Raw genomic sequence first — 26372 nt, forward strand, 5'->3', positions numbered from 1 at the left:
GGAACTTCGGAAGAGCAAGAAGACAGTCAGAGACGAGAAGGGCATGTTAATAAAATAAAGAAAAAAAAACTGAGAAACTGGTAACAGATGACACGGTGAAAACTTTAATGGAGGGCATCAAGCAAAAATGCGTTCAATTTAACACTCAAGGCTCTATCGATTAACTTTTCTTTTGATTTTCAAAGTAAATATACATGTCCTTACATAGACAAGCACATAACGTCCATGATATCTCAGTATCCTTGGATGGCGTTAAAAAGCACTTCGAGATTTTGAAATCTTTGAGAAATTTCTTCTGTTTTTCGTCATGAGTATGAACAAATGACTATAAAATTTGGATGAAATTGCACAAATGCAATAATTTGTTCCAGAATCTGGAATCAGAATTTGGGTTTTTAACTCAGGGCAAGAATTCTAATCAAAATTAAGATTTCGAATATATTTAGTACAGGTTTTAAAATAAAAGTAAGATTTTCAAAATGCAGATTAATATAAAAGATCACAATTCAGAATCAAAATTTGCATAACTGAATCAGGCTACTGTACTTCGCATGATGAGCAACGATGTAACGTTATTATGTAACGCAAAACAATCTCGGATAGCAGTTCCCTTAACTGGGCAAAATGGTTATTCCACATAGAAAGAAATCAAAAGTATCCGATGAACGAGAGGATGTCAACTCGAATCGAGTTTTTTGGATTCCCAATATCCCGATTCTAGTCTTCTGGCATTTGATTTGATAATGTCTTGATTATGTATTGAATATTTCAACCATCTTGGTCGTTTATCCACTATTCTTCTGGCATTCATTTGTTGTCTTATAAACATTCATTTACGTTTAAAAAAATTAACATAGCCTATTTAATAAAAAAATGTTTATATTCATTGAAATTAAACTTTCAATTTAGTTAATCTCTCGACTTACAAAAATCAACCACCGGTAATGTAAACATTCAAATGTGAATCGAAATCGGCAAAATTTCAAACACCAACAGCAAACAGATGCTACTGCTACTACAATCAATGGTTGGTGGAAAGGAAAGAGCAAACAAAAATGTGCTATTTGTTTACACTACGACGCGATACCGGAGGGTTTTCTTATTCTTGCTAGCCGATCTTCGCAAAAATTCCTCCCACGCACCCGAACCGGTAGATGGAAACACGTAAAAAAAAGCTATAGGTATACCCAGAGATATATTTATGTTGTACGCGCATGGGTGTACCAGAACAGTCAATGTTTATCGCTGGCGGTTCCGGTGTTTAAACATTAAACGGTAGGTACCGCGGTATGAATGTTTCCTGTTTCTTTTAAAGCAATTCTATATGAATCAATTCGGAATACCTGCGCGAAGTTGAAAGGTTACCTTCCAGCCATAGCTTTTTAAGTTAGTTACATACACAAATTAACAAAAGGGTTTTTTTTTATTATCTGACGGGTTTGCGCCGAAGATTATCAGATTTTTCCCAAACTTTCAAAATTGGTTTATTTAAGCGACTTAAAAACAAATTATCTTTTGCAGATTTTTCAAATTTGAATTTTCTGAGATATTTGATTATAGATTTTTAGTGCTTTCAACTACCTTCTAGTTGTTTTTCAACTTCCCGTTGAAAGATTTGAGTTTTTTTTCCTGAAGTTTTCAGGACAAGAACAAATTTCCATCGTTGATCATTGAGTGACTGTTCTTTTTTCAACTTTCAAAAAACAGAAAAAATAAAACACACGCTTTAAACAATACAATTTTAGCTATCTTTTTGTAAATTTTCAAGCAAAAATATCCAATAGGTGATTTTCTACAGAGTTTGCAAAGTGATGCAATTTGATTAAAGGGTGTCCAGGATGAAATTGCCACACTAAGGCTATGATCATTTAGAATCCGGCAGTTACGAACGTGTGTATTTTAAAAACTATTCATTTGATCGAAAAACTTTCTTTGGAGGAAATGAAGGTGCTAATATGACATTTAATGTAAAAATATATTAAAAAAATTATCAAGGATATCAAGAAATACTCTAACTTTTTCATAAAATCTCTTTTTTTATCTTAGCACACTTTTTTCAGTCATGTATTGATTTTTTTTTTTACCACAGAGGCAAAACCTTTGGGAAATCAAGATATTTTACACAAACTCACCTGGAAAAAGCAATTGAAATCTGGTTGGAACCTTTTCATGAGTAGGCATCTCAAAGAATTTGATCTCCTAATTCCGGTTTTAACACCAGAACACATCTGTCATATTGCGTAAAAACCGGATGCACAGATTGCGATCTTTGGAACTGATCACTATTAGTTATTTACTTGGTGTCTACTAGTCAGGCAACACTTTTTGCCTGCCGGAAATGGATTTTTGCATTATTTAAGGAGCCTGCATTCAGTAACCATAGACTTTTTACCATATTTAAGATCAAGGGTTGCACGACGATGGTTGGTTTGAACTTTGTGTGGACCCTAGAGTGGCTCCTTATACTTCTTAACCATTTGGTCCGAAAAAAAAAATCAGAACAAATCATCAGTTCATGAGCTTTCAAGTCAACAATCAACAGAGTTTCTATCGAACCTTCTTAGGAGACAGACGTGTTTTTACATTCGTTTCCAATCGGTGACCTTGAGATAATGTCTAGCGTCGAAAGAGAAAAGCCCCGCCGGATTCGTCAATACGGCCAGTTGCATACTGGACCGTTTATAGTAATCGCGGAATCTACTGAGGACAATCTAGAAAAATCTAAGATCTCGAAACGTATCATAAAAGACTTTACTCACTCATATGTGAAAGCTATTAGTATGTCGCGGAAAAAGATGAAAGTGCTCATGGCATCGGCTTCTGCTGCAAATGAACTGGTTAAAAAAGTGTATCCGAACGCTACCTTCAACATCCCTCAAAGACTTGTCGAATGTCTTGGGGTAGTGTCCATGGAAGGCGTAGATGACGCGGATATGGATCGTGTAAAAGTTTTCGAAAAATCAAAATCAATGCAACTCTACAATCCACCAATTGTCGAAACAAGGCGGTTGAAGAAAAAAGAAGAATCGGGGCTCAAGCCTCTTTCCCTGATTGTATTTACTTTCCTGGGCAATGAACTACCATCCCATGTTGAACTGGATAATGTTCTATATCCAGTAAGAAAATATATTTTTGCTGTGCGACAATGCCAAAAATGTTGGCGGTCCGGTCACGTGACAAATCAGTGCAAGAGTAACAAAAGATGCAGTTCTGCAAAGAAAAAGAAGTTGCTGAAACACATGAGTGCGGTGGTAATCCGATCTGTATCAACTGCTCTGGTAACCACAAAGCCAACGATCGGAGTAAATGCCCTCTTTTTGCACAAAAGAAGGACGAAGAGAAAAAGCGTGAGAGCAGTTTTTCCCAAGGAAAAACTGACTGGTTTGCAGCGCTAACTCCCACTTCTCAACAACATTCTCTTGTAACAACCGTGTCTATCAAGTTTATTTATTTCACCAAACATCGTAGGCTACATATATATTCTTAAAACTAGAAGTACAATCTTAATATTACTTCAAATACTACAATATTAGGTTCTTAAGTGCCTGTCGCCGTAAAAAGCACTTTTTAGCTGCTGTTTAGACATAGTAAAATCTATGTTCTGGTAGTTTTTATTATAATTCTGCATAAGACAATTGATTGGACTATTTTTACCATAATCAGTTCGAGCAGAGGTTAAAATAAACAGATTTCTGGTTCTCAACTGGCGACTCGGACAATAAAAGTTTAACTTATTTAGTAGATAAGTAGATTGAACACGCTGATTAATTATGTCGTTTACAAAGGAGATTGCAGCAAATTCTCTTCTAACACTTAATGGTTCAATATTTATTAGTAAACAGCGTGATTCGTAGCTTGGTAATTGGCTCTGTGACCATCCTAGATTTCGTAAAGCAAATAGAACAAATTGTTTCTGAATGGATTCTAAACGGTTTTTATGAGAAATTTGAAAGGGGGACCACACAACGCTGCAGTATTCAAGTATGGATCGGACATAAGCTGTGTACAATGTTTTTAATGTATATGGGTCTTGAAAATTATAACTAAAACGTTTTATAAAGCCAAGCATACTATTTGATTTTTGAATTACTGAGTTATAGTGATCTACAAAAGTAAGTTTTGAGTCCAATATAATACCTAGATCTCTTATCTTATTGATTCTCTCCACAGGCTCATTTCCTAATGTGACAATTTCATATGACGGATATTTTTTCCTTGTAAATACAATATGTGAACATTTTTTCACGTTTAGTTCAAGAAGACTTTTACTGCACCATTTGTAAAAAATATTTATTTCATTTTGAAACACCCTGAAATCTTCTTCGTTGTTGACTATCATATAAAGCTTCATATCGTCTGCGTATATAAGCACGATTAGCTGGTTCAGTAAATAAGTAATGTCATTGACGTATAAGATAAATAATAAGGGACCGAGATGGGAGCCTTGAGGCACACCAGATGTAACGGAGATGCTTTTCGAAAGTGAACCATTGAATCTAACAATTTGTGTACGGTTTGTCAAATACGACTCAATCCATTTCAGCAGTTGTGTACTGAATCCGTTTTTATGTAGTTTAAAAATTAACAAAGGGATGTCGATTCTATCAAAAGCTTTACTGAAGTCCGTGTATAGAGCCTGAACGGAATTTCCTTGATCCATAGAGTGGATATTATAAGAAACGAATTCAAGTAAATTAGTCGCTGTAGATCGTCCTTTAACAAATCCATGTTGCTTTTCAGTTATGAGTGTTTTTATTTGATTATATATTTTTTGATTCACTATTGCTTCAAAAAGTTTCGGTATGCACGATAAGATTGCTATACCCCGGTAATTTTTAATGTCGGACTTTTTCCCCGACTTGAAAATAGGTACAAGAAAAGATTCTTTCCATACTTGAGGAAAAACACCGGATTTCAACGATGAGTTGAACAATAGAAACAAGGGCACACTTAGTTCATTTACAAGATTTTTTAAAAGTAATGGAGGAATTCCATCAGGCCCGGGCCCTTTGGAGCTATCCATGGAGCAAATTGATTTGTGTATTTCCTCAAGGGTGATTGAATCTACCACAGTCAATGATGCTGAGTCGGAAAAATAATCGAAAAACGCAGTGTCGCGATCGGCTTCCGAAAAACTGGTGTAAACGCTTTGGAAGAAATTGGCAAACAAATTACATATTTCATGGGAATTATTACCGTTAGCGCTGTCCAAGTGCATACGAGATGGAAAATTATTACTTTTCAATTTGGAACTTACATACTTGAAGAAGCTTCTTGGGTTAGATTTAATGTTTTCCTCTGTTTTCCTATTATATTCTTCGAAGGAGGTATTAAGGCATATGGCTAGCTTGTTGCATGCTTCTTGATATTCTAAACTATTAGCTAGCGATGGTGTCTTTTTCCAGTTTTTATGCGCTTTCTGCTTTTTATTTCTAAGATGCTTTAGCTCTTTTGAAAACCATGGCGGATTTCTGTTATTATTCGTTCGTCGCTTTATTTTTATTGGGACATATTTACTCAAGATATTACCAAGAATGTTATAAAAAATAGCTACCTGATTGACAGTTTGGTTTTCGCTTTGAAATGATGATTGCCAATTAACTGATTGTAATTTAGTTTTAATCATTGTGTAATTTGCATGGAAAAAGTCAAGGGTCTCCTCATATTCGTATTCTGGTATTCCTTTGTTGTCAGAACATATAATTGAAAATTCGATAGCTGTATGAAATATCTCATTTTTCCAAATTGGATTAGTAGCTTCCAAAATACAAAAGTCATCAGTCAAGTTTGAAAACAGTAAATCGAGATAGCGATTGCAGGCATTTTTCACATGATTTATTTGATTAAGACATAAGGTAGCAAGATTGTCGAAAAGGAATTGTAATGTTTCATTATCTCCAAAAATCGGTAAAAGGATTGCTTCATTATCTTCATCGGGTAAAAATTGTAGATTCGATTGATTAAAATCGCCATACAGGTGAATTTTGAATTCGGGTTGGAAGCTTTTGAATAGTTCTGTTATGCTCAGTAGAAACTTTTGGAAATAATCTTTACTGGCATATTCTGGAGGAAAGTAGATCGATCCAAAAATATGAGTTTCCTTGAAGATTTGAGCTTTTGCCCACACCTGCTCAAATTCTTTGTGCTTAGTTATTTCAATGAGCTCAGAATCGAAAGCAGAGCTTATTGCTACTACAACGCCTCCGCCTGATTTCTTGTCGGACAAATTGAAATTTCGGTCATCTCTGTAGACATTGTAACGCGATCCAAAAATTTCCTCGCTTTTTATACTATCATCCCAGCTTGTTTCGGTTCCTAAAATGATAGTATAATTACTTGCTACTAAATTTTTATGAATTGTGTTTAGTTTAGATGCGCTTCGCATTCTGTTAAAGTTTTGGCAATATGCCACAATTTCTTTATTATTGATAACTGGGTGATCGCACGAACGAATGGTAACATGATCCGCTTGGTTCATAAATACAGAGGAGCTAGTGCTTACATAGGCACGCGTCGGTTCGGCAGAAAATATGGGTTGTTATACATTACCGGGTTGAAATATAATGCCGATGGGTCGTGGTGACAGCACGGTGCAACTAGAGGTGCGGTGAATGGCTGATTGAAGGTAGCGTATGGATGAGCAGGTGGCACTGTCGTCATCGTGTTACTGTTCTGGTATGTTGATGAGTTCGGAAGGTGTGGAGAGACCGGGGGTGGCGCAGGAATATTTGAAGGCCTTTTTCGATGCCTTAGCACATTTGGTGAAGCAGAACTAGGACCGGGGTTCAATGTTTCTCCCCGTTGGAAGTTGATGAAGGTCGGGATCTTCGCTTTCGGAGTTGATTTTCTATTAAACGCGACTTTTGCGGCAGCCAGTAGCTCTTTATCAGTAGTGGCTCTTGCTTTTGATGAATATTTTACGGGGGATTGTTTTCGTGACTGCTTCTGTTGTTTTCTTGATAGGAACATTTCTTTTTGTCTTTGTTGATGCTGCTGTTTTTTATGCTGTTTTCGCCTGGCTTTTTCCGCGGCCTTGACTTGAGCCGCACGCTTCCGTTTCCTCTCGTCGTATTCTTCCCAGTACTGTTGAGGTTTCCAAAGCATTTTGTTTCCGATTCGTCTCCAGCCGCTAGACGAAGTAGATGGATTTACCCTTGACGACGAAGCAATTTCCTCGGCTAGAGTTGGTCCTGAGTCGTGTTGATGATCGGCCGGTTTGGCTTTCACAGCGTCGTGAATGGACCGTAATTCATCAATAAGGTCCTCGTTTACGCCAGGATTCCTCACTGTAGCTCTTAACGCGTTCAGTTCCACCGCGATTGACTGGAGCGTAGGAGTGAGCTCCTGTTCAAAATTTATATAGCAGCTACGGTGTTGTTCCCCGATTTCCAGTCTTAGACTATCAAGATCCGCTTGAATGTCTATTGGTGATTGACTAGCTGCTAATATTGTTGATACTGCCTGGCTGAAGTCAGCTTTCAACGAACGACTATCCTCGTTGCAGGACTGGACAATTTCATTTATTGTCGCCGTGTTTGACAGTTCCAATTTTTTAAGCGATGACAGCTCTTTTTTCAGACCGTTTATTTGATTTGAGAGCGTATCTATACCCTCAATCAAGGTCTCCAGGCATGAAAATTTCACTAATTGTGAACTAATTCTCTCCTGGGAGCTGTTTTGGAGTTTCAGTTGCTCCATTATTTCATTCTGTCGAGACATTAATCTCGACAGATCTATCTGGTCCTTAATTGAATGCTGACAGTCATAGCAGACTGGCAGCATAAATCGCCTTATAGACTCCTCGCAATTCCGCTGCACTCCGATACAGGCGGCGTGGAATCTTCGATGACAGGGACCCGTACACGTCCAAAGGTGGACGCCATCGATAACATCGCAGGTTGGAATTTGACACTTTGGCATTTTTTTTCCTCGTACAGTTAACACGGCACAAAAAAGGTAATAAAACAAACGTTGGCACTTTGATATACGCGGCGGCTTTAGGGAACACTAATTAATTTGAATTGACGGCGGTGCGCGAAAATACGTCTGTACTGTACGACGACTGAAAGACTTATCGAGCCCGCAAGTAAGAGGAAGAGCGCTGATCGCACCGAAGATATAAGTGACTATGATGAGGAATTCCCGCCGATAAAGATACGTAAAGTAGACGAAGATACCATCAGTGTAAGCTCTGACGTCAATACTAATGCTGGTGAGGCAAATGCGTGTAGTGGTGGAACGTCGTTTCCTACCAACTCCACAGAAAAGGAGATGATTGTAGAAGAGAACGAAGTAGAATTCGATGCTCAGGAGCTCAACGATAACGACGGTCCACCGCCGGTGGTGGAGACGTGGCTGGTTGAAACAGAGAACGAGGAGAGAACTGATCCAAAAACAATCCCCAATAGGTTATAATGGTCACGCAAGGCACCCTAGCTGTTTCTGTTCCTATACGATGCATTCAATGGAATTGCAGGGGAGCATTAACCAAAAAAAATGCTATTGAAAGTCTCATCAACGATCAGCAATCAAACTTACTTCTTCTTTCGGAAACACACCTTGACACCACCACAAATTTTAGCATCAAAGATCACTGCGTTTTCAGATTGGACAACCGAAGAAACTCGATGGGAGTTCTTATCGCTGCAAGAAACAATTTATCTCCAATTGCGTTGACCATCCCTAGTCCAAGAACAATACAAGCTGTCTGCTGTAGTATAACTACTTCCATTGGGAAATTATATTTTGTGTCACTGTACATCCACCCACAAGCGACTGTTAGCAGCCATGAAATGACCGAATTTCTAACTACTGTACCTAAGCCATGTATCATTGGTGGCGATTGGAATGCGAAACACACGGTTTGGGGCAACAGAGAGAACAACAGGAGGGGTGAAATCATGCATGAGGCTGTAGACGACGTAGGCCTTGTGGTGCTGAATAATGGAAACTTCACCCGATTCGACCGATCACATCTACCCAGCGCTATCGATATAACGGTGGTGTCACCGGAAATTAGCTTGCAGTTTACCTGGAATACTCTGGATTCTCCATATGGTAGTGATCACATCCCTATCCTGATCGAAACTGACAGTTTAGTTGGAATGAGCTATGTGAACAGTTTCAAGAAGATTGACTGGAACAAATACAGTGAAATAGTGAACGATAAAGTGAGTGAAAACAGTGAACTGACCTACGAGGGCTTTAGGGGTGTGATCACTGACGCTATGATGGGTGCTTCCATCTCCCCAACTCAAAACAATACTCGGAGAAAACTCCAACCATGGTGGGATTCAGAGTTGGAATCCAAAGTAGTGATAGTGAAATCGAAGTTCAGGAGATGGAGAGAAAACGGATACACATACAGTTTATACGAAAGTTATAAAAAGGAAGAAAAGGAGCTGAAAATCCTCACCAAGAAAAAGAAAAGAGCTTCGTGGAAAAATTTTTGTGATTCTCTCACAGGCGAAACCTCTCTATCGAGTCTTTGGAGAATGGCAAAACGTTTCAAAGGGAGAACTGGAGAATCCAATAAACTGAGAGATCCTCTACTAGTAGAACAAATAGTAAATAACCTTGCTCCCCCCTCAGTTCTTGAACCCTACCACATGTCGTGTATAGGCCAACGAGCCTCAACATCTGACATATTCTCGATGAGTGATCTTACGAATACTATAGACCAAACCAAAAATACTTCTCCTGGTCTTGACTTAGTCCCATACATCGCCATTCGGAAATTGCCATATGCTGCTAAGAGAACATTGCTGCAAACGTTCAACGCAATTTTCAACTCTGGATTTATTCCGGAAGAATGGAAGACGTTTCGCATAGTGACTATTTTAAAGCCTGATCAGCCGTCTACTGAAGCTAAATCGTACAGACCTATAGCTTTAGCTTCATGTTTGCGGAAACTATACGAAGGTATGCTAAAATCTCGTCTGGAGTGGCATATGGAATCAAGGGGTCTTTTTGCTAACGAGATGTATGGCTTTCGAAAGGGGCGGGGGACTCAAGATGCTTTACATGTGGTTGTAAATACTGCCAAACAAGCTCTCACTACCAGACACCGATCTCTTTTCTGTATGCTCGATATCAAAAGTGCGTACGATTGTGTGAACATAAACAAACTAGTCGATGAGCTCTTAAGGTGGGAGATTCCTCCACAAATCGTCAGAGCGGTTTACGAACTGTTTCGTGAAAGGCGTCTGGCAGTGACTTTGGATGCTTGAACAGTGATACACAGGACTACGTGGGTTGGACTTCCACAAGGTTCTCCGTTGAGCCCAATCTGCTTCAACATTTTCATTAACAATGCAATCCGGACAACCGCTGCTATTCCTGGACTCATTGTGGTGAACTATGCCGACGATGTTTCGCTCATTGCAAAGGGAACTGATATTGAACAAATCGGATCGACTGTTCAAGACGGAATTTCATGTTTCTCCAATCTGATAGACGATCTGGGCTTAGCGCTTTCTCCTCAGAAATGCAAAGCATTGATGTTTGCAAGTAGAAAACCAGGCCACCTCCCTGTGTTGAGAATCAATGCATATGTTGCACAGTATGACGTATCTGCCAAATTTCTTGGAATGTATTTAACTACAACTTTATCGTGGAATCGACATGTTTGCTATTTAAAAAAAACGCACAGCTCCTTACATAAATTTTCTGCGAAGTGTGGCTGGTCAGAAATGGGGTTCCCATCCATCTGTGCTTCTGAAGGTCTATAAATCAAATATCCGAGCAATTCTAGAGTACGGAGGCCTCTTACTGGCAGACTGCCCGGAATGGATTGCTATTCAACTTGACCTTATCCAATGGAAGTGTTTAAGAGTGTGCATAGGTGCTACCAAAACTACACACACTTCATCTCTAGAGGTTATCGCTGGTTTGATGCCTCTCAGGCATAGGCGAATCATTGCCTCGGACAAATTCGTAAACAAAAGATTTTCTCTTGAAAACTGACACAACGAGTATGTCAGACCTGTTGTACTGGGAACAACGCCTGTTACACAAATACAACGTAGCATACTGGAAATAAATAACCACGAACCTAATGTAAATATACTACCGACATTACCCTGTTTCATCTACGAGAGAGAAATTAGTAATTGTACCCCGACCATCGACCTTACACTTACTAAAAAACGAGTGTTACGCAGCGATGACTGGAATCGTGTTTTGAGCCAGGTGGTGCTTTCAAAATACGAAAATTTTAGGCAGATTGCAACTGATGGATCCAAGAGCGGAGAGAATGTCGTAGCAGGATTAGTGACAAATTTTGTTATTCATTCCATACACTACAAACTACCAAAAGTGGCTTCAGTCTTCAACGCTGAGTTGTTTGCGCTTCAATGCGCTCTTGAAATAATTTCAACCCAGCCTCAAAGCAAATATCTGATTATGTCAGATAGTAAAAGCAGTTTAATGTACCTACAGAATAATAAGGTTGTTAGTGCTATGGGCGAAATGTGGTTTCGCATAAGAAAATGTATTGCTAATCTGTCAGACCTGGGATACGAAATTGTTCTATTGTGGCTTCCAGCACATAAAGGAATTGCCTTAAACGAATCGGCTGATACGGCTGCGAAATACGCAGCTGAGCATGGAACTCTCAACACAGCGGAATTGTCAAAGTTCGATTTCCATTTTCCATCTAAACGGAATGCACTGCATGAGTGGCAACATCAGTAGAGTACTGGAAGTAAAAAAAGATTCTGCTATGACATCATTCCTGAAGTGCAAGATAATCCATGGTTCGCGACGTATGATCTTACCAGACGAGAAGTTATCATCCTATCGAAACTAATCTCCAATCACTCGAAACTACCAGCACACCTGTACAGGAACAACATTGTTACTTCAGCATCTTGTTCGTGTGGGAGTGCAGAGGCAACACCGAATCACATGATCTTCGAATGCTGTAACTTTGAATCGAGGGACAGGCGACTTCTTTGGATTGAATTGAGGAAATTCGGTGTTCCTCCAGATATAAAAAGTATTTTACAACAGAAGAATTACAATCTTTATAAAAGTGTGTGTCAAATAATAATGAATTGTAATATTGATATGTAACACAAAAAAAAACAAACAACGCTTGACCAATTAAGGCGGTACACGTAAAGGTCAGATTTAGTTAATAAATTAATTAAAAAAAAAAAAAGTCAACAATCAAGAATTTTCGAGCCGCAAAATGCGTAAAAAGAGCAAATTTGTGCATAATTATTTTTACCATGTCTTTTTGCATCGTAAATATCTCAAACACACGTTAACTTCAAAATCAATAAAAAATAGGCAACATAGTCCTTTTCATAACCAACACAACGCTACTAAAGTTTTGCATATCCGAGCTCTATTAACGTAGTTATCACCGAAATAAAGTACTAAATGATCATAGCATTATAAAATTGCTCTAACTTCCTAACCGTTGGGTAAAATTTAATGAAAATTTGGGTGGATTTATTTCATAGTGCATTGTTTACATCCTGCAAGTTTTAAAGTCCTGTGATCAAAACTCGTGGAAATAGAGTCGAAAGAACAGCTCGTGCGTGATAAAATCTTGCGCATTCATCACGAGAACAAGTATCTCTCGCAGCGTTCCATCGCTAAAACGTTGGGAATCGCGAATTTCACGGTGTTGCGAGTGATCAAGCGGTTCTAGGAACGATTTACCACCGATCGGAAGCCCAGAAGTGAAGGAAAAAGTCTTCCGTACAACACCAAAAATTACAACCGCGTAGTTGGAGTTTTCAACCGAATCCCTCCGTTCGGGATGTGGCTAAGAAGCTGCACCTAAGCCGAAGTATTGTCTTCGAACTTTCAAGATACAAAAGGCCCCTATTCGCGACGAGAAGCAGAACAAGTTGGACGACAAAACATATGGGAAGGCCGACTTCAAGCAGATCCCCGGCAACCTGTTTATCACGGCCAAGGATAAGTTCAGCGTTCTGGAGTATGTTCACTCTCAGAAGATGTCCAAATTTGCGAAGAAATTCCCGGTTTGGCATGCCATTTTTACGTGTATTTATTTTGAAATTAATTTTTAAGTCACTCGATTTTTGTTAAAGTTATCTGTACGGTAATTTTTTTCTCAACTGAAATGGTACTTTTTACTTGGTAGGTACCTACCCAAATATTTTTTAAATGTAAAGTGATTATTTTTTAGGTGTAAGTTTTTTGATTATGAATAGTATTGTAGTAACTTTTTCTGGATTGGACGTTAGCATCAGCTAGCGATTTCAGAAAGTGGCTCCTGATGGTGGCTCCAGAGAGTACCTGATGCACCGAGTTTCAATAGCAAAAACCGTAACACCATGTGAAATGTTATTGTAACAACATAAAAGCACCCATAACAACATAAAAGCACCATAAGATAACCCAGACCCGCTTCGCTTCTTAAACACAGGAGGGTTTGTCCGTTTTGTTAATGAGCAAACTCCAATGAATATAAATCCCTGAATCTCGAAGCCTCGGCTACGGTAGGGTGGAAGGAAAATCTCAGGATGAATGATTATACGTTAATGTACATACCTATAACCTATTTTAGCCGCCGGCTGGGATGGGGCCTTCCCGATCCTACAGCTGAATTGAGCTGGTCTTCGGGTGCGACCTGTTGTATTATAATTATTAATAGCTGATGAAAAATTTAATCAAAAGTATTGCGGTCGGATAAGCTGTAGTTGTTGGGTGGGGGTGGTAGAAGATGGCTTCCGTCCTTTCCACCCTAGGGAATTTGCCATATGTTAAATAAAAATTTCCGAGAGCATGTGTGGGTCGAAAACGATGGGATAAAGTTGATTAGTGCTGGAAAAGAGCCGGTGTTTTTTTTTATTTGTCGAACCACAAATAATAATCAACGTCCACCACTTGATCCATAATTTAAGGGCAACGGCATAAAGCTAGCCTGAAAAGCCATGATACATCAGCAAGATTCGCATAATAGCCCAAGTCGAGCTACAAAAGGCCATCGCAAGCACTTGAGCTGAACGAAACGTGCCTTTGCTTTCATTTCATCTGCTCAAAGAAAACGAACAATGGTACCGGTATTTAGTATCTTTAATTTGAAATTTTTCCTAAGCTCCAGGGATGTTTTCTTTTTTTTTTGAAAAAAAATCGTGTAAACCATATTAAAAACATTTCTTGAAGAAAATTGATACACCGAAAGGATGAAAATCCCAGAAAAAAAATTGATGATTTGCTTAGAAAAATGATATTTTGATTTCCCCTTTAAAAAGGGTATTTTTACTTAATCTCAACAACATCAATGCTCCTGAGTTCATCTTCCTAACCGCGTTCTGCACTTCCCCGATGAATAAGATTATTCACTAACAAAGTGGAGCCTGAATCCTTTTGTACTCCGGCTCTGTAATGTAGTATAAAAAAAAAGTATTTTCCGTCTGCCTCGTCTTGTTTATTTCAAGTGCTTTGCCCATAATTATTTCAAGCAACAGGAAAAAAAGGCTCCGATGAAAAGGCTTTTCCGTGCCCCGGTTCACCTTTGCAGGCAGAGGAATGTGCCGATGGAAATTTACATTTTTTTCTCATGCTACGTGTGAACGAAAAAGGCATCAGCAGCTTGGGTTTAAAAGATTGCAGCATCAGTAGCGAAGTCAATTTTGATCAAAGATAAATCACTTTTCGCGAAAAGACTTTATCGAGTTACGAGCCCATATTACGAATTCAGTCTTAACCGAGAAAGTAAAAAAAAACATTAGTATTGAGCGTATATGCATTAAATATGGAGTGGTTTTGGTTGAGATACAGTCTCGAAATAAATAACGAAACCGAGCAGTAAGACTAACGATAATGGACCTACAGGACCTACATTAGTTGGCAAATAATTGATTTCTACGAAAATGGAACGTCCCACTTGATTTAGGGATCTCATTATCAGTGCGGAGCATTTGACCTATTCCGTTCGTTGATAACTATCTTTTTTTATTAAAAATAATCCATTTGAGGCCCTCAGAGCCAAAGGGGTATAAGTGACAAAATGGTCGATTTTGAGTTAATGATGCCAAACGATTCTTCTTATTTCAAACTATATTTGGTGATTTTTTCAGATTTTTCGAATTTTATTTACATACTTTCACATTCGAGAGCAAAATACGAATTTTCGAAAAATATATGGAAATTGGCGAACACAAAAACTTCAAAGCGTGTTTTCTCGAAATAACCTTTCATGCACTTATACCCCTTTGGCTTCAAGGACCTCATTTTTAAGTTTTACATCTTAAATGCTGATCGATTTTTTTTATTCAAATTCGAAGGCACCGTTCCCATCTCAAAAACTCAACGATACATCATCTTAACCATAGCAAATCAGAAAACCAGCCGCTATATGATCTCGGTAAATCAAACTGCGTGAAGGCAATTTGGCTCCGATAGTTATGATGAGTTTTTTGGTATGGACACATAACCACATCATAAACCATATTGGTAGATAGGTTGGTAATATTTTGGTGCTGGAGCTACGTGGCGTTTCGCTTTGCTCCATCATCCAGGCAATCACTAAACGAGTATATTCTAAGCTAGAAAGACGAATCGTGCGATATTTCATGCATGATTGCTTCACCATTTATAAGCTTTACAGCTCGACACGAAATTGATGAATTTGAAAACAGATCTTTGCTAATTTATGGAAGTCGTAATACGACTGGTTTCTAATTTTTTAATGCTTTATTTATCGAGGGATTAACCGAAGACTACTTATCTTATTTATCAAGACTGTCTGTCAACTGAAGGTTGATTTTGGATCCCTTTCTGCAATCAAAAAGACAAACAAACTCACTAACAGAAACAAGAGATCGCAATATTACATAAATTTGAAAAAAAATCAAATATAATCCAATTTTGGATAATGAATTAGTTTAGTCATCTAGCTTGAATATGTTCGTAAGTTTTTTTTTCGTACTTTTAGTGAAATTTATAACATTTGTTGTATTGTTGTTTTCAATTATCCTTAAGGATAAATGAATTAAAAAACAAATATCTAAACATACAAAAACTTAATGACCACCTATTGAAAAAAAAATTAAATCAATGCAGAATCAGATATATAACAATTTTCTGACAAATCAATATCAAAACTCATAAGCATACCTGGCATTACTAGAGGGTGGTTCTAAACTTTTGGAGTTATAAATTTAAATACATTTAAAAAAAGTTTTCAAAACCGCAGAAAATTTTGACTTAAATTCTATACACATAATCAAATGCTTGGTTTCGGTTAAAATTTCATTAAAAATTCCTTGAAATTCAAATATTTTACCGAACAGGAAATAAACACAGAAATACAACTTTTATAACATTTTTATCTTCGAGAGTTTGAATAATTATTATCAATAATAAAAATTCTCGAGTGTTGCCAGAATTGTTTACAAATTCTTTGAATGATTTTTCCCTATTTTTAAAAATAAACCCTAGGATCTCAATCCCTAGATTCGCTGATACTGATTTTTTTTGTTTCGATTATAGTCGTTTTACCATCTTTATGGTATTTGCGACTTTATATCAACGTCGCAGTTGGCGGACAGTCATTGAAAAACTAATCCGGTACAACTGTATTCGATGTTTACTCTTGGGCTCGAACTCGCCAAAATCGGCTCAGGAGGCAACTGACTTGTCAACTGAGCTATTGTGCATTTGAATTTATAGAAACGTCGCTGGTGAACTGACAGCAGAGTATGCACTTCCGACAATCTAGTACTTCACTTTTTTGTCGGTAGTATATCTGAAGTCGGAAGTTCGGACTTCTGGAGTAAAATTTAGTGCTGGCGCGATAATATATCACAAGCCCAGCTGATCCTAAAATATTTGTTCAAAATATACAGAAGGATATAAGGTAATAAATTTAAAAGAAATTCATGAATGAAACTAACAAATTAAAACAGACATATCCAGCACCGTTCATAATTGTATAAAAATTGGAAGCACACGCACTGTCACTTCAACTTCGAACTTCCATAACTTTTTACTCTGATAATATTTTTTGATCATATTTGTCAAAATGTCGTCCAAGAAAGAAGTGCAGCGTATCAAAATTTTGCTCGCGCATCGTGAAAACCCGTGCTACTCGCACGCAAAGCTGGCAAAATCGCTAAAAGTTGCCAAATCAACCGTTACAAATGTAATTAAGGTGTTTGGGGAACGTTTGTCGACAGCCAGGAAGTCTGGATCGGTTGGAAATCGAAAACCGGAAGCCGCTGAGACGACAAAGAGAGTTGCCGGTAGTTTCAAGCGAAACCCTAATCTCTGTCTCCGAGATGCCGCAAATAAGCTGGGTGTATCGTCTACAACCGTGCATCAAGCCAAAAAACGAGCCGGACTATCGGCTTACAAGAAGGTAGTGACTCCAAATCGCGATGAAAAAAAAATACGAAGGCCAAAGCGCGATCCCGGAGGCTGTACACGACGATGCTGACGAAGTTTGACTGCGTGGTAATGGACGATGAAACCTACGTCAAAGCCGACTACAAGCAGCTGTACAAGTGGCTGTACAAAAATCTGATGGCAGGGGTTAAGCGTAAGGCTCGGCAATTCGGATTTTGAAAAGCGGAAGCCGAACTGAATATTTTCCTGAATTTTATACTAATTAAACTTGAAAAAGAAATTTAATATCACCGATTTACACGCTTTTTCTCTTGACCAAATTTTGACCGTATCACCCTTTAATAACAAAAATGACAAAACTGACAAAATTATTAAAATGATAAAAATGAAAGAATGACAGAAATTCCACAAAAATAAAAAAAATTGGAGCGAAATTTACAAAAATAAAAAAAATGACCAAAAAAAAACAACACTGACAAAACTTACAAAAAGTGACAAAACATTCAGGACAAAACATTACAAAAAATGACAAGAATCAACATAGAAATACACAGTCGTGACTCGTGACATAATGTTATAAAAAATATAAGCGATAGTTCTGGCAGCAAATGATATACAAGTTGTTGAGTTTTTCCGATCTGTAATGTATTATAGCACCTTCAGTTTAATGGGGATGAGGAATAAGTTTTTCCCTCAGGTGGAATTCATCTTGTCTGATTTTATTACATTCTCATTTTCGGTGACAAGTAGGATAGGGTAGGAAATGAGGAGTGTATTCGAAACAAAGTGCAACACTTTGTTTTGTGAATAACAATTTGTCGAGTGGGTTTTGAGATAGTGTCCAATGCTGAAGTTCATTGACAATTTTTTTTGGGCAGGATCAAGAAAAATCCAGAAAAGTCCCAGTGGGGGACCCAAAAACAGCTGAAAAACAACTATTCGACCAAAGTGCATATGGAAAATTGTTGGGTTCTCAATAGTGAGCATAAATTTATGTAAATGTAAAGGTTATTGATTCCATGAAGTGTAAAGCCTAGTCCACACTAGGAGACGGTTCGTCTAGAGACGGTCTCAGCGTCTCCCATTTTCTTCGGGAGACACTGAGACCGTCTAAGGTTTCCAACAACAACAACAGACAACAAAGTTCGTCTCATAACAAAAATCGCAGTTCATGTTGCCTAGTGTGGACTAGGCTTAATGAATGTGATACGTTTTCACAAGCTCAATTCCGAAATATGAATAGAGGAAGTGAAAAAAGTCAAATTTCTCTGACTGCTTCATCTAGCTGACTTAAAAATCGGCCTGACTTCATTTCTATAAGGTAAAAAAGCTGCCCACCGGTAAAATAAACAAAATACGGTGGTAAAATCGTGTGCAAAATATTTTCACTGCTTTTCGTTGACAAGTCTTTTCGGAGATAAACAAGGAGATCAAATTAAAATAATTAATGTCCAGTACTTGAGGAGGCTAACGATCTTTCATATTGATTGACACGATGAATGGCTAAAAATACAAGAAGACTGTCTCCAAATGCGACCGTTTTCTCTACAAAGCACTTCAATAGGTCCCACAAAGTTTATACTCTGTTTAAGTTGGATCTGGAATCGTGCCATTACCCAAAAACGGTGGTGGATTGATAAAAAGTCAAACATGTTGTTTTGTGCCGAAGGAGGACAGTCGGCTAAATTTGTTATAACTTCGACCAAATCCTAAATTTTTAGTTATTTTGAAGGTCAAGCTTCAGGAAACAGCAAACGTTATGAAAAATAGCTTTGATTTGATAAAATGTGGGTCATAGTATGAATTATAGATGGCGCAAGTGTTGCCCAAAAATTAAAGTAGAAAAATTAACTCATTTGACGATATCTCAAAAACCACTTGACAGAGCATCACAAAAATTTGCATATGTAAACATGACGTTATCAGGTAATCGTTGAAAGTTTCATAAATTTACATGTATGTTTTCAAAAGTTATTCACGAAACAAAGTGTTGCATTTTTTCCAATACACTCCTTGGATTGTGGTCACAGAAAAATACGTACACTATTGTAACTTCTCGTTTTCCGACCTTCCTTCAAGTGCTGGATGCGCAAAAAGCCTCGACCTTCATGAACGTGGAATGATAACGAACTGCGACCTTTTGTGCCGCAACAAGTGAGATATTTCATCCACAGACTGATCTATAAACTCTAGTGATCATAAATTCTAGTAGCGTTTCCGTTTAATTTTCCACTGACTCAATTGCAAACTTTTCCTTCGTAAACAAAAGAAATCGTTACTCTGGACCATGGATATAGTTTATATGCATTGTGTGTTTGTGAAGTTTTCCAATGCCACAGTGCCAGTGGAAAATAAACGAAAACGCTCATTCGATTTTTCTGTATCAGGTAAAGGTTGTCTAGTTTAATTTTTGCCTTTTCCAACACAATAACTATTGTTGGTTGAATATATCGTTTTAGTTTTAGATTTTCAACGAATAATACCCGATTGAGTGCAAGGGTTTTTATGCAACCAAAACAATGAACGTAAAATGATTATTTTAAATAAAATAAATAAAAAGTGGCTCCAGAAAGTAGCAACGCTCCCATTAATTGCTTCCAGATATATGGTAAATACCTAAAAATGTAACTAAATTCGGGAAATTTCCAACCGATTCCTGCAATGCTGACTTTTACAACTTTAACAGATATTATTTTGTATATTTTTTTCCTTATGAAGGTTGTAGTATTTGTGACAAATAGAATTCGAAGAGGAATATCCGTTTTAGTAATCATCGATTTAAGATCTCGGTATGCAATAGTAAAACTTGTGAAATCTACGTTTTTTGAAAACACGAGGAAGGTCTTGGATGCAGTGTTTGAAAGAGAAAGGTTTCCAGGATCTATCAAAACAGACATCGGATGTTGCGTGGGATTATAGCCCACAGATTGGGTTTCCAGTTTGAGCGTGTAGGAAAAAAGCGGTAAACGTCAGGTGGAAAAATAACGTTTTTTTTATTATATCTCTGGATCTCGTCGCAATACGTTTTGTAAACGTTTGAAGCTCTAAGTGCTTTTGCTTTTCGCGAATTTGTAGTGGATAATATTGGAAGCTATTAATATTGGAATATTGGAAGCTATTAATATAATCGCCTTCAATACTAATTGAATGGTTTTCCAAAATCTAGCGGTTTGTTGTTTGAGGTTGACGTAGAAATATTATAATTGGTTTGAAACAAGCAAATGTTTATTTTAGTAACGCACCTAGCATCACTGGTGAGGCCGCCAGAAAATCAAAATTTGAGGTTATGGCTGAGGCCAATTTTTCGCCAAAACTATCGTCTGTATATACCCTTATATAGTTTAATTTTTGCCTTTTCCAACACAACAACTATTGTTGGTTTAATAGATTTTCAACGAATAATACCCAATTTAGTGCAAAGGTTTTTATTCAATCAAAAAGATGAACGTGAAATAATTATTTTGAAAAAAATAAATAAAAAGTGGCTCCAGAGAGTAGCGACGCTTCCATTAATTGGTTCCACATATATACCTAATAAAAAAATAATGAAAAAAAAGTGCATTACATGAGGTACCCGTGCTTCAACAATATTTGCTAAAAAATTTCATGATTTTCTTATTTTATAAGAGAGCTAGACAAGGTGGTCCAAAATTGGTCCTCTGGTCCAAAATAAGTCCGTTACATGCCTTATGAAACCAGAAAATTCTCTATTGGTTCATTGGAAAGCACCTCAATTTTCAATAGGATAAAATTTAATATGAATAATGTTCGACTATTACTGAGTTGTGTTCCTTTTAGATTTGTAAGTTGGACGTACTTTTGGACGGAAGTAGGTCTAAGAAAAAAACTTTTTTTAAATTTAAATTTAAATCGAAACCCTTCCACTTTTTTTTAAACATTCCTCATCATCACCCATAGAAGAAATTTTCTCTGTTGAGAATGTTAAATTTAATGCTTCTGGTTAAAAATTTGTTCCATAACCAAATAAACCTAAATTTACAATTTTATTCAAAATATTTATACAAATCTTATACCAATTTTATAGAACTGTTCGCTACATTAGAACGAAACACATCTCAAACTTTCCGACCGTGGTTCGGTTTCGGGCAGATGCTGAACTCGGTTATCGATTAGAAGCAAATTAAATATTTAACCTTTTTTTTGGTTGGTCAGCCAGCCAACATCGTCTTTCGGAATTGAAGGGGCTGCTGCTTACTGTGGTCACACAGATTTTGCTTCATCTGAGAGTCGAACCGTTCGCCGCATACAAAGTGGCGTCGGATGCTGGAACTTCAGTGAACTTTTGTCGTAAAAATATCTATTAGAATATATCTCTGGTGTCTGTGTCGATATGTTATTGTATTCCATATTTTTTTATTCTATGCGTACATAGTTTTTGTTGATTTTGTTTCTTTTTTGTTTGATGTTTTGTTGTCTTTTTTGTCTTTCTGGTCTTTAGATTCGTTTGTATTAAAAAATGTGATATTTGTTTTTTTAATTCTTAATTTTTTCATTATATTTTCGACGTTTTTTTTAGTTATTTTAGGCCTACTCTGATGAAAAATTAATTTGAAAAGCCTTATAATCGTACAAATGCTTGACATGTAGTTTTAAGCGAGTTTGGGTTATGATTTTACAAGCTAATTTCCAAACAATCCGTTGAAATCCACCAGAGTTCATTTTTTGAGTTTAAACCATATTTTGACGTTTTATGCGAGTCATTTGACATCAAAATATAAGTTTGGATATTACAACTTTGAGCGCTTTGAGGCGCCCTTATATCCAGTCTGATTGACCCGAAAATGCATAAGTACGGGACAGTTTTTCTTGCCAAACTTCTTCAATTTACGCTTGACTCTTGCCCAATATCTTTCGATGAGACGTAGCTGTTGATAGTTTGGTGGATTAATCCGGCGACCCCAGGATTATTTCGAACTGCCCTGATGACTTCTGCGCGACTCCCACGTTTTGTTTCTTTAGGGCCATCCACCGTCAAAGTGCCCTGGTGATGTTTGGGCACGGTTTATTCACAGTCAATTTCGGTTGCTTGTGCTCATTCCTTCTGGTTATATTAAGGTTTCAACGTGGGTTTGTACAATTTTTTCTCGTCTCTTGCGATACAACTAGAGGCGCTGCAGTAAATAGAAGGAAACGGTAAAATACTGATTGGATATACCATTGATGCACACAGTATTAGCACTGATCACACTGACAGGACACTTAGAACAAAAATTCGACCATTTTCTGGCTAATTTTTTCTCAAATTTGGTAGGTTCGCAATCAGGGATGCCAACTGTTTTTCAGAAATATCTGGAAGATTTTCAAAAAAAATTCTGGAAAAGTCTGGATGGCGAACATTCTAGGTGATGATCTTTTTTTTTTGGTCGCCAGATCGCAATATTGCAGTCTAGGGAATAACACTTATTACTTCATAACAATCATACATTCTACACACTATCAATGCCTGAGATTAATATGTTGATATCGGCGATACTACGTTTTATGCGTTACTTCCTGTTTTACTATCATATTCGTGGCATTTTGCAACGAAAATTTTGAATTTTCATGTCGAAACTCAAAAGTCTGGAAATGTCTGGTAGAAATGACAAAAGTCTGGAAGTTTGGAAATTTAAAAAAAGTCTGCCAAAAGTCCAAAAAGTCTGGAAGATTCCAGAAAAATCTGGAAGGTTGGCAACGCTGTTCGCAATACCGACGATAGGTGGCGAACCTACCATTTTTTCGATACAAATGCCCTGTAGTAAAAAGTACCTGTTCAGTCCGATTTTATCGTAGGAATTGCCTGTTTTTGTTCGAAAGTTGGGTGGCACTTTCTAACTGGGATAGTATTTCTTCAAATCGATCGATGCGCACTCTGGAATTGATATTGCGTACTGTTGGAAAAATTATCCAACTAACGAAATCGAGAGTCCAGTCAGTATGGTCAGTGGTATTAGATCCACATCGGGTTATTTTGACCAGGGCTACAAATCCTTCGACATGATATTCAATTATCCTTTAGAACTCAGTACTCAAAATCTTCATGCAAAGAGTACATTCTGAAAGAGAATTTGGCATTAGGTTTTGTTGTTTGATCAAGAAGTTTTCAATCTTTCTCCATCTTTCGGATTCCGATTTTTTTAAAGTTTTTAAACATTGAAATTCCTCGACCTGTGTTAGTTTTTCTGTTTTAATAGGAAACTGTCAATCCGCAATTGAAGATAATTAGTTATTTATTCCGAGATAAGAGGATAAACAGCTCAGAAATAAGCTTTCTGAAATCTTAATTACAGGTTAGTATATAATTTAACAAAGAATGTGAATTCAATGGGAGTCAATTGACGTTCAGCTCCAGCGATTGATTTTTTTTAATACGAAATAAAGAATAACTTTTACTGGAATTTACGTAAATTGGTTCGTGTTTCCGAATGATTTTTGTTCCATCAACATCCACCCAAGTGGCTCAACCACCCAAACTTCAATTTCTGTAATGAAGCATCGCAGCCATCCCCAACCGCGTCAGCACCATCATCATCATCATCATCAATGCAAGCCCCAACATCCACACCGGTTGATGAAAATGGACCCTCCTCCAATTCATGGATCGTAATTTCCACATTAGTTCACTAATTGTTTGCCTGTTTTGTTTCATTATCACATCACTGCCTACCGTATCGTGGAAGATATTGCGCAAACAAGTGGTGGGGTTGCGTTTCAGGGAGTTCGATTCCTCTGGCATTCGAAAAAATATACATGCATACATACATACAGTGAGGGGCAAAATAAAGTGTCCAAATTATTTTTTTTCAATTTCTTTTATTTTTCTGGTTAAAATTCAACGAAAACACATCGTAATCATTTTTAAAATATTGTTTATTATGTTCTTTTCAATTTTTGTGAATGTTGCGCTGAAAAAAAAGAAAGTTTTTCTGATAAATAAAAAACAGTTAATATTCCAAAAAAAAACAGGGGCAAAATAAAGTGTCCAGATCAGTACAGCTTCAAATAAATCAAACTGAAGGCAAACAAGAACGATTTAATAATGGGTATGGCCTCCTTCAGCCTTCAACACCTCCTGCAAGCGCTTCGGCACACTTTCAACAAGGTTGTGCAAGTGTTGTGGGTCGAGTTCTTCCCACGCATGCTCCAGGGCATCAAAACAAGTACTTTTTGTTGTCACACCAGTCTTATCAATCAGAGCATCGAGGATGGCCCACAGATTTTCGATGGGGTTCAGATCAGGACTTTGTGGGGGCCATTCAAGGGGTTTGATGCGGCAGAAATGGAAAAATAACTTCGTCAGATTGGCCGTATGCTACGGATCGTTATCCTGCTGTAAAACGAAGCGCTCTTCAAGGCCCGTGTGGATGAGGGATACCTCGAGGTTTTCCCGCAGGATATTGCAATATGACTCAGCTATCATTATTCCGTCAATTTTTACCAAATTGACCACCCCACCCCAAGAAAAGCACCCCCACACCATCACGTTACCTTCTCCGTGCTTGACTGTTCCTTGGATATAGCGGTCTTGGAGCTCCTCACCCGACTTGCGCCAAATATGATCCCGCTTCTTCCGGTTGAATAGCTCAAATTAGGATTCGTCGACCCACAACAATCTTTCAAAGCAATCGAAAGATTCCTTTTAATTCAACCACGGTAAATGAAAAGTTCAGATACCGGTATTTCGATAGCAACTTACTCTCTTCTTCAGTAAGCGTTTTCGATTGATATCGAGCACGGAGCAACGGAGGAAGTAACGTGATGGTGTGGGGGTGCTTTTCTTGGGGTGGGGTGGTCAATTTGGTAAAAATTGACGGAATAATGACAGCTGAGTCATATTGCAATATCCTGCGGGAAAACCTCGAGGTATCCCTCATCCACACGGGCCTTGAAGAGCGCTTCGTTTTACAGCAGGATAACGATCCGTAGCATACGGTCAATCTGACGAAGTTATTTTTCCATTTCTGCCGCATCAAACCCCTTGAATGGCCCCCACAAAGTCCTGATCTAAACCCCATCGAAAATCTGTGGGCCATCCTCGATGCTCTGATTGATAAGACTGGTGTGACAACAAAAAGTACTTGTTTTGATGCCCTGGAGCATGCGTGGGAAGAACTCGACCCACAACACTTGCACAACCTTGTTGAAAGTGTGCCGAAGCGCTTGCAGGAGGTGTTGAAGGCTGAAGGAGGCCATACCCATTATTAAATCGTTCTTGTTTGCCTTCAGTTTGATTTATTTGAAGCTGTACTGATCTGGACACTTTATTTTGCCCCTGTTTTTTTTTGGAATATTAACTGTTTTTTATCTATCAGAAAAACTTTCTTTTTTTTTCAGCGCAACATTCACAAAAATTGAAAAGAACATAATAAACAATATTTTAAAAATGATTACGATGTGTTTTCGTTGAATTTTAACCAGAAAAATAAAAGAAATTGAAAAAAAATAATTTGGACACTTTATTTTGCCCCTCACTGTATGAGTAAGTATACCTCTCATCTGGTGGTCTACGAAGCGTGCCTGATAGACATTATCGTCATCATCAACATCCTCATGTTTTCGGTATTTTTATATTCCGCACAGCATCCCACTCAGCGCCTCCACCTCAACATAAATATCCAAAACAACTCAAGATGTGGGTCTCTCGCCTTCAACCGAGCACACTTTTAGCACTCCCATGAGTGCGAAAAATAACATTCTTCCAAATATATACACAATGTGATTGCGGGAAACAACGACCCCTATCCTTATATTCTGGCCCCTTTCCGTTCAAATGACACTCCCAATGAATGGCGGAACACACACCTTTGATCCCTTTTAGAGTGGGTCCCAAAAATATACCGAACGCTTCCTTGAGCAGGCCGTCGCGCTTTACCGGAATCGATTATAGGAACAACGGATTAACGTGTGAAAACAGAAATATGAAACGCATATAACGTCATTTGATTTCGCGCCTATTTACATCCCTTTACTTCGCAAAAATCGACAACAAGAGCATCGTCGATTTTGTTATCAACACAGCAAGAAAACAGACCGAACTCCGA

At 37.7% G+C, this 26372-nt stretch overlaps 1 protein-coding gene across 1 annotated transcript in view; it reads right to left on the reverse strand.

Moving 5' to 3' along the window:
• Positions 1-26372, reverse strand: part of LOC129740405 (protein phosphatase PP2A 55 kDa regulatory subunit) — a 195261-nt gene extending 168889 nt beyond the window's left edge. The window contains exon 1 of the mRNA XM_055732059.1: positions 26134-26372. The gene's annotated coding sequence lies outside the window, so the exon portion shown is untranslated. The remainder of the gene's footprint in view (positions 1-26133) is intronic.

Source organism: Uranotaenia lowii, chromosome 1 (genome assembly GCF_029784155.1).
Source record: "Uranotaenia lowii strain MFRU-FL chromosome 1, ASM2978415v1, whole genome shotgun sequence".
Classification (NCBI taxonomy): domain Eukaryota; kingdom Metazoa; phylum Arthropoda; class Insecta; order Diptera; family Culicidae; genus Uranotaenia; species Uranotaenia lowii.